We start from the raw sequence: 15,141 nt of genomic DNA, 5'->3' as shown, positions 1-15,141 counted from the left end.
AGCACGTCTCTCTTTCTTTCCTCGGCACCTCGAGCAACCACGAAAGTTTCTATCACTAAATCACTCGAAAAGAAGGAATCAGTGAGTGGGCACTTTTAAACACTACGACTTAAGAACGAGTCTTGAAGTCGCAGAGCTAAACACTAGGTCGAGTGAGGACCTATGTGCCAAAACAAGAGAAATCGAAAATAAACTAGAGAGAGAGAGAGGAGTTTCGGCCAACAATGTCTAGAGAGAGAGTCTCTCAATCTCTAACTTATGTGGAATGAATAGAATGAGAGGAATGATGGTCCTATTTATAGGAGAAGGGTTGGCCTTGGAAAGAAGTAGTTTCCTCTTATTTTCCAAGCCTTTATGAGCAATCCTTTATTGCCCATTCCCATCCAAGTCACACGGCCAACATGTGCCTTTATGACACATTGGATTTGTTTCCTCTTTTATTCCTTGCTCTCTCTAAGCTTGTTTGGCCGAAATCCCTTATGCCTCTTAGAGGAAATTTGTTTCCTCTTTTTCTTTTGGCAAGTATCTTCATACATTAATGCACAAAAGGAACTCTCTTTCTCTTGGGTATTTGGGCGCCCATTTCTTATCTAGAAGGAGCTTCTAGAAGCTTCTTCATTTGTTCATGACAACATAAGAAAGGCCCATTAAGAATTTTCAATAAAATTCTTATGAAATGAAATTAATTCACAAGGCCCAATGATCAAGTCATGGCCGAGTGACATTAAGTCATCAAATGAACTTGTCAAAATTTATTGACATTCATTTCATCCTTTGTCTCAAAAGACAAAAATACCCTTTTGACTATTTTCGTTCTCGTTTTGACTTAGCTTCCAGTTTAACTATTCCTATCGATGTGATTCGTGACAGTAACCTCATGGACCCAAGTGAACAAAGCTTGAGCTAAACACTTGGACTCAAAAGTTCACAAACCTTTTCCAAGTTTAGCTTAATGCCAACTGACTCCACTAAAGAGCTGACACTGAAAATCTCTCGGTTCAAATGAATTTATTTTCTACTCAAGAATTCACCTAATTATAATGAGCGGATCCACTGAATATTATCTATGCTACCCTTCATGAATGTCATCAGCTAGTCGGGATTTACTAAATTACCATTTTACCCTTCTAGCTGTTATTTCCTCAACTCCTTTGTCGCTTGTGAATAAGTTAGAAACAATGTATTGACGAAGAGCTAACAAGTCACATTGTTTCATCCAAAAGAGTCAGGACTCAATTTGGACACTGGCCAGTTCATTTATTCACACTCCAAGGAACAAAGCATGAGGTGACATACATTGCATTTCAGCAATCTTGTACATGAATTCCATATCTATGAGAACTTCACAAAGTTACTCATGACATACTCACAACTTAGTACTTCACCAATAGGCCTTGTTCGGAATCACATAGTGAGTCCGAACTTTGACTTTCTCAAATGAGAATACTAAGGTGTGAAATGGCATGTCTCATTTCAGGATTAAGGTAAGCATGATGCAATTCATACATAGTGACTTCGAGACAAAAGAGGTTAAATGGTTTGTTCTTATATTGTCTCTAGAAGTGCACTGGTCAATTCAGTACCTTCGGAAGATACCTAGAAGAACTATAGAGTCCCCAACTCTCAATGCCTCATAACCAGACATCATAGATTCTTCTAACAATCATACTGAGGTCAATAGTCATTTGACCCTAAGATTGCGAATATATCGTTTTAAGCAAACTACGAAGAGTTTGTTCATGCAAATCTACATTTGTCTCTTCGTAAGTTGTTAAGTTTGTTTATGGACTAAAAGACTAAGGTTTTATCATAAAACTTCAAACAAAGAAAGAATGAATGAACGTTTCAACTTTATTATTAATGAATAAGCAATTACAAGCAAGAGTCTTCGTAAGACTATATGACATCAAATGTACATAAATAGACACTACTACTCTTCTTGTGGGCACCATTGACAACAAGATTCACTTACGAAATGTTTTAATTCCATAAATAACTTTTGTTATATGTTGAGAATTAATTCATAGTGTAATCGTGCATTTAGTACATCGGGTTATTGTGTGTAACAGAAGAAGTTTACTGCCTGAGCGTTTTGGTACGTTTAAATGCTTAAACGGTTTGTAACCTGTGCATTAAAACGTCTTAAACGCCCACTAAATGCTTGATCTGAAGGTTGTAACCGTGGCTTGCTTTGCCTATAAAAACAAGACCTGAGTTCTCATTCGAACACACAACAAACATTAGCTCTCTTTCAGAAATTATTTTCCTTTTTTTATTACTTGTAGTCCGGTGGTAGTTTTTGACACTCGAGTTCTAGTTTATCGAAGTCGAGTCTTGTGGTGCATTGCTCGTCTTATTAGTCGTATCCTGGGAGGCTTTCGCTCACGAAATCCAGCACCCGTGGGAGGGCAATAAAATTTTTCAAAGAAACCGTCCAACGGGCCTCGACACTTTCCTTGCCGACCTCTTCATTTTCTTTTTCATTTCCGGTTTATGTTCTAAATTTTATTTTCCTTGCTTTTGTCTTTAATTTCTATCAATATTAATTGTAATATCATGCTAATACTAAATCCCTTTTTCTCTCCATCTAACAAAGCTCTACGCAGAGCATGGCTGGATTCACAGCGTCAAACATGTGTTCGATGAAATGCTTATGAGAACGAACTTCTTGGAACATCATGCTCTATTATTATTTGAAGACTTCTCGACGGCGCAGAATATAGAGGACGAGGCTGAGTCATTTTCGAGCGACAAGAACGGTGACGATGAGATCGGCCGCCATGGAAATGAATACGAAAAATGTGTGGAGTGGCTAGAGAAAAATTAATGGATTATATTTTGCGGGTTTTGATTTCTATTTGGGATTTATTAATAGTTTTTATTTTATCTTAAATAAAGGATATTTAGGTAATATCACAAAATAGCTGGTCACATAGGCAAAACGTGATAAAAATTTGGACGGCCGTCTAGTAAAGTTTAACACAAAGACTATATTTAATTGAATGCAAGACTATAAGGACGCGGATGCAATTTTTCAGACTTGAGGGGACATGACGTTATACATGTAAGAGTTGAGGGGGGAAATATGTAATTAATCCTAAAAAATGACAATCCTAAAAAAATGACTAGAAATCCGAAAATCACAAACATTTGTGTAAAATATTTCAAAGTCTTACATTTACATTTTGATTTCAAAGTTTTACATTTTATATTTTGAAATTCGCACTTAAGATTTTTTTTTTTTTTTTTGCTTTTTTTCTTTTTTAGTGAGCCTGTTATTTTTTTTATATTTCAAAATTTGAACTATCATTAGATTTTTTGGTGTTTTACAATGATTTTCGAACATTTTATTTAGTGAGGGGCGGGTACTCGAGGGGCTGGGCTGAGCGGCGGGCCGATGGGAGGGTTGGGCGGCGGCGCTGGTCGGAGAGAGAGAGAGAGAGAGAGAGAGAGGCTTACCGGCTCGCCAGAGGAGGACGTCCGTCGGGGGTGGGGGGTGGGGGAGAAGATCGAGGGGGCTGAGGGGAGGGGCGGGCCGAGGGGGCTGGGGCGAGGAGGCTGGGCCGACGGGGTTGGGCGAGGGGGCTGTGCTGAGGTCGCCGGAGAGGGAGTTGCAAAGAGAGAGAGAGGGAGTTGCAGAGAGAGAGAGAGAGAGAGAGAGAGAGAGAGAGAGAGAGAGAGAGAGAGAGAGAGAGAGAGAGAGAGAGAGAGATAGAGAGAGAGAAATCGGGCGAGGAAGAAAAGGGCTCGGGTATTTATAATACCCTTAACTTATTCGGTGCTACGCCGTCGCACCGAATATGAAATCATACATCGAAAAATTTTTGGGGAGATTTTTCAGACCGTTTTAAAAATTTGAAACTTTTAGGTGCGATAGTCGTCGCACCTAAAGGTATTAGGTGCGACGAAATCATATCCGGTGCGACAGTGTCGCACCTCCAATACCACTTAATTTCAGCGAAATATATAGTTATCTGGATGGGTATCCGGTGCGACATGTCGCACCTAATATGAGATTAGGTGCGACTTTTAGGTGCGACATGTCGCACCTAATACCCTTCCGAATTAGGAAATTGAATTTGTAGTTGTGTTTTGGACTCGCAGTTGCCCTTGCCCCATAAAAAATTACAAAAACCTTCATACAAAATTTCGAATTTGTTAAAAAAATTATAAATTGCGATTTAAAAAAAAGATTGAAAAAGTTTCTGAAAAATTATTCAAAAGTCCAAAAATTGCATATAAAAATTCAAAAATTTGGTGTGTTTTTACGAACAAAACTCACTATTCATCAAGCCTTAATAGCCAACATGATCCCGAAATAATCTCCAAGCAGCTCCACATGAATAACCAAGTTCCCTAAAAAAATCTTATACGCCAAATCCAATGAATCTTCCTATGCAACTCGAATCCCCCAAGCTAGTCAATCTCGGACCGGTAGGAAAAAAATTGTTGCCACACGCCAAAGAAGCTCAACCCTTATCTTAAATTTTAAGTTCCCGTATCTCATTCCACACGTCTTGATTTGGATTAACGGAAGCTCGAGCCACGAGCCTTGCAACGGACTTAACCAAGAAAGCACTAGTCTCAGTCGAAGTCCTGATCGGCAAAGCGACATAAGGTTGTATAAGTTTTTCGTGCTCTCGATCTCATATTCTCTCCCAAACTATTCTCCGCATCTATACGAGAGAGAGACCCTTTTGAAACTGCAACCAATCATGTTAGTTTTACGCGAACGCAAAGCATGTATCGATGAAGAAGTACATCGAGAACTTGTCTGCCAAGCTCGAGTGAGAGCAACAAAAAAATGAGCACAGTCAAACGTTGCCTGGTTTTTTTTTAGTTACTATTCTGTCTTCTTTTTTTTTACTAAGCTTTGATTATTGATGTTTATGTGATGTTCGGTCATTATTTTTTATTTTTATTTTTAAAATTTTTATCGATTGTCAAATATGAACCATTCAATATCGCTGATGGAATGTTCCAAAAGGATGTGTTGCGGTGTAAAAAGAGTTTTCCCAAGTACTCATTCCTACTGAAACAACCGAGAGGTAAAAGAAATTATTGACCCAGTGACCAAAGATTAGCAAAGCAAAGGAAAAGACTCAGCTTTGACTTCAAGCTATCAGAGTTCTGAGATTTCGGTATCACCACAGAAAACAGACACAATCAAAGCAAAAGATTGCAGTTTTTAGATAATAGTTGGATCTCCGACAGTCATGAAATGAAACGGTTCGAATTTCTAGACAAAAAAAAAAAATTTAAAAGAAAAAAAAGGAAAGATCTTTTATGCGTAACTGGGCTCCTTTGACATTATTCCAAGGCTTTCGAGAGAAAATGCATTTAAATGTTATTTTCTCAGCCATGTAATCAACAAAAGTTCCCAGCTTTGGCAAATGGAGAACTTTAAAAAGAATGGAGTTTGATTTGTTTTTTTTCAAAAACCCATTCAACACCCGAGAGAGAGATAATAATAAAGAATCAGCTTTGACTTCAAGCTACGGGATTTTTGACGATGACGTGGAGGAATGAGATCAATCAGAAGAGGAAGAGACACGAACGGCAAAAAAGACGACGAATTTTTTCGTCTCCGGTGGCGGAAGGCGAAGCATCGTCGTCTTTTTTTGGCATTCATGTTTCTTTATCTTACAATGGAGTCTTCAGATGTAATTCATGAGGATAATAGGGTTATTGTTTATGTTTTATACGCGACTCTTAGGCCTTGTTTGGTAGGAAGAATTTTGAGGAAATAGATGGATTCGTTTACAAGGGAAAATAATAGAGAAGAAAAGATTAAATAATTTCTTATTTATGTTTGATAGAAAGGAAAAAATGATAGATGGATGGATTGTTTTGAAGATATATTTGTAAAAAAAATAACATTTTTCTTCTTTAGTTTCATTTCCTTCCAAAATTGGAAGGATTAAAAATGGTGGGCCCGGTGGATTGTTAATCCCTCAAAATCCTTTCTATTTTTTTTTCATCCTTCTTACCAAACAAGGCTACATGTCACATCAACAGAAAAATCATCATCTCCTTCCATTTCTTCTCTACCAAACAAAGCCTTACGCTTATTCGAGGTTTGGTTATATGGGCTTCCAAATATTAGAGAGTTACTATTGGGCTTGATACCAAATTCATAGTGGAATTTACTGTTAAAGTCACAATAACATCACATTATTTTATTTGTATCACAAATGAGTCTAAATTGCATTCGTGTTTTTTGTGTTTTTACATATTTGTCACCTATACAATGTCTTAATTACCCTTCTATTTTATATCCAACAAGAATTCATATACACACTCAAACTCTAATCTCTCATCAAATTCTCTCCCAAACCCGTAGCTCTCTAGCTTAAGTTCCGACCACCGCGCCGATCGCCGCTCCGACGGGGCCACCGCCGCCGTAACCCTCGTCGGAGCTCTCGCCGGAATCACAGATTCAGCCTTCTAATCTACTTTTGTTTTATAAATATATAACTGTGGTTCTACTTTCTTCTTCTAGTCTACTTTTGTTTTGTAAATATTTAATTGTGGTTCTACTTTATTCTTCTAGTCTACTTTTGTTTTAAAGAAGAAATGGGCATAATATTTTTTTTTTATGAAAGGGAGCTGTCAAATGATATTTTTTAATCATTGATATCTTCAATGTGAATAGAGATACTGTTTTTATACAGAGGATTACAAGGCACAACGGTAATAAGAAAAGCATGGTTATCCATTGGATGATAGCTGGCACGGATCCGCGTGAAGACCTGGGAACCAATCAGACTGCAGGGGACCAGAGAGGTTGGCACGTGTCTTGTGGTCCATGAGGATGAGCGGGAAAACCTCAAGGTGAAGACTGTAGGAGCAAGAGAATTGTTTGTAAATAAAAACCACAGCCTTGATGCTTGTTGTCGTTTTTATTATTTAATATCTCCCCTCAATTCTAATGCTCCTATCGGCACTACTTTGAGTTTGTTTCTGAGTTTCTCGAAGAAGGCTCCAGACAGTGGTTTGGTTAGGATATCCGCTGCTTGGTCAGTGGCTGGGACATGATTTACGCACAGAGTCTTCCTCGCGATCAGCTCTCTGACAAAGAATAGGTCAAGCTCTATGTGCTTCGTTCTGGCGTGAAGAACGGGATGCGCTGAGAGTGAGACCGTCCCAAGGTTATCGCACCAAATGATGGGAATCTGAGTTTGTTTGACTCTGAGCTCTTGCAGCAGCGATTTGAGCCAAAGTAGTTCGGCTGTGGCGGAGGCTAGGCTCCTGTATTCTGATTCCGTAGAGGATCTCGATACCGTACTTTGCTTTTTTGATGAACAGGCAACCAGATTGCCTCCGAGGTAGATACACAACCCCGTTGTGGATTTTCTGTCATCCCTGTCCGTCGCCCAATCGGCATCAGAGAATCCTATTAGGTGTTGGGAATATTGCCCACTTGAAGATAATGATTACTAAATTCGATAATAAGATTACTTTATTAGCATTATATGATTAGTGGGTTGAGTTCTAAACAATTAGAATCAATAACAACTATCTTCCATAGCCTCCGTATCTAACTGAGTCACGTGCTGGGCACCTGAGTTCGGGCGGTGTGCTAAAACATGGTCGATGACTGATATACGCCTGGAAAGCTATATCTAAAGTCATATATGTGGAACACATAGATGAAGGCTGATCACTATGTGGGAGCATTCTACACTTGTGGTAAGTGTACGACTTGGACAAGTCTTGGTTGTAGATGTGTCGTTTAAGGACCGTTACGACACACTAACCGAGGTCACTATGATGGTCACAGTGAGACTTGATCTAAATCCTGAAGTGATCATGGACACTGGGTTATGTTACTGAGCTCTTTGACTCATTCGCTAAAAGGCTATTCATGCTAATCACAGCTTATGTCTTGGGAGTTTTCTCAGAGCATGATTCGAGTGGGAAGTGATTTACAGATACGGAATCCAGCCTTCCTGAAAGAAGGTTAATGTTCACTCACCTAAGGGTTGATTCCATAACCGATAGATTGCTATCACTTTCGAAGTAAGTAACGTTCGAAAGAATCTTTCGCTGGGTAAGCAACAATGCTTAGGGCTGATATGTATCAAGAGAAGTATAACGGATAAATTGACTTCTCTCGATACGGGTTGAACATGGAGGATCTTGATCACGAACTGACTATATCAGTGGACACTCGTCACGATGAGTATATATAATTCTAGTATAAAGGAGAGTTCAGTCTTGGCTTACAAGGTGAAGTATTTGACCAAGATTAGACGAATCGATAGACAAAAGAGAAAAGACTATTTCGTCTTTTTCATCGGATTTGTTAAGCTCCTATTACTAGGTCCATAGTCCCCGATTCGGCTCTGATAAAGGCGGATAAGAACTTTCGTATAATAATGTTTATCATTGTTAATCTCACTTGCTGTAATTGTGATTGACAACATTAATTCTGGAAAACGGGTATTCGCAGAATTAAATAAATATTAATGGTAGAATTATTTATTTATTGTTTGATCAAGTAAATAAACAATTATTAATTATTTTTTTGTTATTGGACCAAGTAAATAAATAATTAATTGGGTTTTAAGCAATTGGGCCTTGAACAAAATATGAAAATCGGATTTGGGAATTTTTGGCACTAGGATTTGCGCAAATTCCCCCTTGGCCGTGTGCCTAAAATTCGAATTTTATAATATTGGTATTTACCAATATTTTCTCTTTAGTTGTTTAAATAAAGGAGAGAGAAAAATATAAAATATTGTCCTATATTTTCTCCTTATTTAAAGGAAAGTATTTAGGAGAATATTTAGGAGAATAATATATTGTCCTTTATTATCTCACTAAATAAATTATTCTCTATTTAAATAAAAGAATAATATCCCATAGATATTGATCTGATGGATGAGAGAAAAAGTAGGATTCACTTGTTGAGATCCAAGGGCCTAGATTAAATCTTCTAGTGTGAACACAATAAAATGAAATAAAATATTCTGGAAGATTCCATGAATATCTCATTTTACTACTATAAATAGGGGTTCATGAGAAGGCAAAAATAAGGAATTTTTGAGAGAAATTTCGTGCATCACTAGCCTCCCTTGGCCGTGCATCTGCCTCTCCCTCCCCTCGGAAATTCGTTTCCAATTTTAGTAAAATAAGAGAGAGATCTCGAAACACCTAGTTTCGTGATCTAGTGAGATAAAGACTGTGCCCACTCATCTTTCTTATTCGTCTCGGAGATTACGTTTCGGAAGACTAAGGTGTCATCCTCGAGTCCTTCATCAAGACGACGCAAGGAGTACGCGATTGGATTGGAGCGTTCTGTAGCTGAACCGAAAATCAATGTAAGTACTCGTTTACTCTTATATCGGTTGCTTGACTTATATGCTCTCGTGAATTAAATTAATTAAACATAACTAAATCTTGTTAATTATAACCATAATTTAATTAGCTTATGATCAGCGTAATTAATTATTTTTCCGCATTAATATGGTTATATGGTGGAATAATCTCAAACGAGTCGCATCGGAGCGATTGTTCGTGTCTGATGCGCGCTCGATCCACCGACAAGTGGTATCAGAGCTAGATGTTATGATTAATTAATCGATTCGTTCTTGTAATTAATTTAAATATGGTTTGAATGAAATTATATGTGGATGTGAATTTCATGCAATTCAATATATGATATGTGAATTGTGATTCGTGGTTTGATCGTAGAATATTTGATTCTCGCTTTTCTAGTTTTTTTTTTGTAAACCCAAAATTCAAAGGGTAAAGGTTTTATGTAATTATTATTATTATTGTTGTAATCCGATGGTGTGACGTTCTTGATCACGACGATCGGCCAGAGACGGACACACAAGAAGAAGCATGACGGACGAAGAAAGCCTCCACGACTACGCCACAAGAAAACTTGTCACAAAATTTTGTGACAAGTCTCGGCCGTCCTCTTCGTGCCGGGCTGCGCCCTCGTGGCGGCGGCGGTCCAGTGCAGCCTCAAGTCTAATCTTGACCTAGGTTAAGATTAGAGGATTCGTCCGGGCCTCAGCCCGGCCCACTCATTAAAAAAAAATTACCGAAAAAATTAAGTTTTTAAATGTTTTATTTAATTAGTTATATGGGCTGAGCCCTAATGATTTTTATTTAAAACATTATAAAATAAATGATTATGATATCGATTTATTTTTGGGACATTAGAATGAGCCCTTACTTAATTATTTTTTTTCGATAAAAAATTAGAAAAATTAAATAATTTGATATTGATTTATTTTTCTAAGGGACATAAGAATGGGCCCAATTGAATCCATGGGCCAATATGATTGGGCTCATCTTGATTTACTTTATAGAATAAAATAGGAAACGATCAATCCGAATCAAACCATTCTTACATGCTCTTGCTTGTTTATTTAATTACTATGCCATGCTTGTATGCTATAACTTAGATCATGTATCGTATGTTAATGGTTGTCATGGGCTTTCATTCATTAAAATTGTCTAATTGGATTAGGATAGTTAATTAATGAATGAGTTGAACGGATCGGAGAGCTCTGTCACCAAGCCGATAAGAGGCTAAGCTGAGAGGTACTTAAGAAGACCTAGTGTCTCACCTTCTCTACTGGGAGCTTTTCCGTGATGGAATACTTTTAGGATAATCAAGACTAGATGTCACGAATTCCTAATCACTAAGCTATATCGAACCATCTGTTTTTAAGGAAAGCTTAGAAGCACTCGAGTTTTTAATATGATTTAGTTAACTCGAGTGGAACACCTAGATTAAAGTTAATGCTAGGAAAATTAAAATACTGAAAGTATATTGAGTCGTAGGTCTCCAACATTGACACAACACCGTGAGGATGAAAGATCCCCTCGTGACCGGCGGTTTTCTAAACATGGTGGTCAGTTCCATTCGGAAGGGCTTTTCTGATTCCAATACCAAGGTTGTGTCTCTGACAATAGGTGGGAGGGTTGATCTCTGCGTGTACTAGTTACGCTAGTGCGTATGAGCTAGATTTCTTTCACTGAAATGTTGGGTTGACTCATGCATGAACCAACCGGTGGTTGCTCATGTGGCCAAAGATTCCTATAAAATTGGTAGTTAGTGAGCATAGTTATGAAGGTACATGTACTATGATTGCTCACTAATCTGAGATGGTTCTCATGTTCACTAGGTGCACTCCGTTACGTCACCAGAGTGAAACGGACTGTGGCTATTAGTCGAATTACCTTGGAATATAAAAACTGGGTTCTTTTGATTAGTATTTTATCCCGTGCATGTTTGCATTATAGTTTTTATTTCCTAAATTATATTGATAGTTGTTTCTTTTCATATTGTTAATAAATGTACTTTTATGTTTTTAGTAATTATGTCGAACCCTATTATGGCCCTGTTGTCGAAAGACGTCCTGACTGGAGATAACTTCCCTAAGTGGAAGTCGAATCTCAACATTGTGCTTGTGAGTGAAAGCATTCGCTTTATCCTCACTGAAGACAGACCTCCTCTTCCTGCTCATGGTGCCTCTAAGAACTTGAGGGAGGACTATGACAAGTGGACTACTGCCAATAACAAGGCGGTGGCCTACATGCTCGCAAGCATATATGATGCGTTGCGAACTAAGATGGAAGGGAAGGAGACCCCTGTGGAGATCCTTGACTCGTTGCAACAAATGTTTGGGATGCAAAGCGAGCAAGCCCGCATTGAGCTCACCCGTAAGTGCACTAGCACTAGGATGACTGCGGGAAATCCGGTGAGGGATCATGTCATGAAGATGACTAACTACTTCACCGAAGCTGAACTCCATGGGGCACAGATGGATGAGGTTACTCAGGTGGGAATAATCCTAAATTCCCTTTCGAGTGACTTCATACAGTTTACGTCCAACTACATCATGAACAAGTTGACGTATGGACTGTCTCAGCTGTTGAATGAACTACAGACTTTCGAGTCTATCACTCGACATGGGAAGAACAAAGGGTCAGCTCTCTATGCTTACAAGAGTTCTTCGCCTAAAACCAAGAAGATGTTGACTTCTGGTGCTGAGTCATCTAAGGCACGTCCGAATACTTCAAAGGGGAAAGGTCCCGCTAAGAAGGAAAGGAAAACTTCAAGAGAATTGGAAAAGGAAAAGAAAAGAAGCGATAAAGCATTGGTAAATATCACCACTGCAACACTGAAGGCCATTGAAGAGGCATTGTCCTTTGTACTTGGCTGAGCTTGAGAAAAACAAGAAGAATGCTGGTATGGTACCTTAAAATTCATGATTAAAGATATCCTAAAAAGGTTTTGAGGATAATTATTCATGAGCATACTTCTTTTCTTGTTGCAGAGCAGATCTGATGGAGCACACATGTGTAGACGAGCTTGCTGAGCAATGTCTATTCAAGAAAGGATGAATCTTTCATTCTTTATGTTTTATTACATTATTTATGAACACATGGGTGTGTCTTTAAATATTTCCTTCTATTGAATGCCTTGATTGCTTTTATGATATTTGAATATGCATGAATGTTTATGTCCTTATGAAAAAGATATAGAATATGAAGGTCGCGTTTTTCCGTTCATATGCTATATAGAAGCACAATAAATAAATATAAATATTTTTTAAGTTATTATCTCTGTTAGAATTTAATTAGTTTTTATTGCTTCATTAAATTCTTATGTTGAATATGTTTTATTGTTTAAGAACTATTTAGAGCTTTGAAAGCGTCTAAATAAATATTACCATTATTCGACAATGACTTGTGCGAATAATAAGTAATAAAGGAGACACAACTAAAATTTAGTGTTGATGAAGAATTAAATTAGTGGGAGCTTCCTTAATTGGAACCTAGTCACTAATATTCGTATTGATTGAGTGGGAGCATTCTTGAATGGAACCTAGTCACTCTAGATTTATTGATTGAGTGTGAGCATCCTTAATTGGAACCTAACCAGTCTAAAATTCAATAATCGAGTAGGAGCATCCTTAGCTGGAACCTAGCTACTCTTATTCATTGACATAGTGGGAGCATCCATAAATGGAACCTAGCCACTAAATAACCAATATTATTGAGTGGGAGCATACTTAATTGGATTCTAGTCACTATTGTTCAATAAAAGAGTGAGAGCTTTCTTTAATGAAATCTAGCCACTTGTTGTTCAATAAATAGCAACATCCTTCACATGATTAAACCCATCATTGAAGATGGCATCCTTAACTGGAATGTATATGCTATTATTCAATAATTAAAGTGAAAGAGTAATCAATGATTACCTTGCCACAAAAATCAATGAATTGAAAGGAAGGATAATTTTGAATTATCTTGTCGTTAAAATCAATAACCTAGTGGGAGCATCCTAGAATGGATCCTTGTCACTCTCATCAACAATAAACTTTCCTTAAATGGAAAGACATGATCTTGAGATATCACTCTCGATCATACTAACTTGTCTGAAAGTTATTAGCCCATATTTAATAGATCTACCTGTTAAGGTATTAGCTTAAAGGAATATAGAGATCTATAAAAGGATTAATGAAATGGTTTAAGCTTTAATAAGCTATAAGGTAAGGGATTGAGCCCTTAAGGAGAGACATTATCATCAATGATACTCTTCTTTCTGATACCACGAACCACTTCATTAGGGATCTTCAAAATTGAAGATGAACTGTCCTTTGAGGATGAAGTTCCAATAACATAAAGACATGGATCGAAGTAGTTATACTACTAAACCTTTTGAAATATGAAAGGTAGATTCTAAGTACTTAACAAACTAGTCATGATTGTACATGGATGTTTGTTATAATCGATATTTTGATAATGATCGATAAGTATAGCTCCTAAACAAATGTCATGAATAAAGTCATTACTATTATAGTTCTAGACCTCATTATGACACAAGTAAATTGACTGAGCTAACTGTTTCTAAAATTAAATTTAGAAACGACATGCTCGTTCCATTATGTCTCAAACATACTTATTGATATAAGGTATGAGCTCAATGTTGAGGCTATCAACATTGTCTTTTAAAGGACTAATAATTAGACCTTAGACAATGTCGTATTTCCGAGAATAACTACATCTGTTGTAAACACTGTAATTTATAGAAATAGTGAGATACTTAGTTATTTAAATATAGTAAATCCTTAAAGTCCTGTGTATATATTGAATATGAACACGACAAACAAGGATGAACTATAAATAACCAAGTAATGGAAATAGGTCAATAAAGTTCTTATTTAAACACGTTCAATAAATCACACTATAGTAAGTGGTGATGAGATCAAACCATGCAATGGTGCAACCTGTTTTGGCACCAAATGGATGTACATCTTGATAGGGAGACTTGTTATCTTTAGATATAAAGTCTGGTGTATAATCTAAAGGTATGCGAAGTGTTAATTTGTTCTAAAGTAAATTTATTTACTATGAACAAATTGACTGGACCTTAAATGGTAAGTCAATCACTTGCAAAAATGCATGAACTAGAATAATATGAAAATGGGACATATGTCAGTTCGACATAAATGATAGAGTATAGATAAAATGGGAATCCATATGATGGAAATCTCAATCCTGGGTCAAAAGTCTAAACCGTCTATAATGATGGCAAATAATTAAATTGGCTGAAGGAAACTTATCTTCTCTGGTCAAAGTGGGAGATTGTTGGGAATATTGCCCACTTGAAGATAATGATTACTAAATTCGATAATAAGATTACTTTATTAGCATTATATGATTAGTGGGTTGAGTTCTAAACAATTAGAATCAATAACAACTATCTTCCATAGCCTCCGTATCTAACTGAGTCACGTGATGGGCACCTGAGTTCGGGCGGTGTGCTAAAACATGGTCGATGACTGATATACGCCTGGAAAGCTATATCTAAAGTCATATATGTGGAACACATAGATGAAGGCTGATCACTATGTGGGAGCATTCTACACTTGTGGTAAGTGTACGACTTGGACAAGTCTTGGTTGTAGATGTGTCGTTTAAGGACCGTTACGACACACTAACCGAGGTCACTATGATGGTCACAGTGAGACTTGATCTAAATCCTGAAGTGATCATGGACACTGGGTTATGTTACTGAGCTCTTTGACTCATTCGCTAAAAGGCTATTCATGCTAATCACAGCTTATGTCTTGGGAGTTTTCTCAGAGCATGATTCGAGTGGGAAGT

This window comes from Urtica dioica, chromosome 6, assembly GCF_054948205.1.
Source record: "Urtica dioica subsp. dioica isolate 48M chromosome 6, U.dioica_male_clone48M_v1_H2, whole genome shotgun sequence".
NCBI lineage: Eukaryota > Viridiplantae > Streptophyta > Magnoliopsida > Rosales > Urticaceae > Urtica > Urtica dioica.
The sequence above is the reverse complement of the archived record's forward strand: the minus strand, read 5'-3'. Positions refer to the sequence as shown.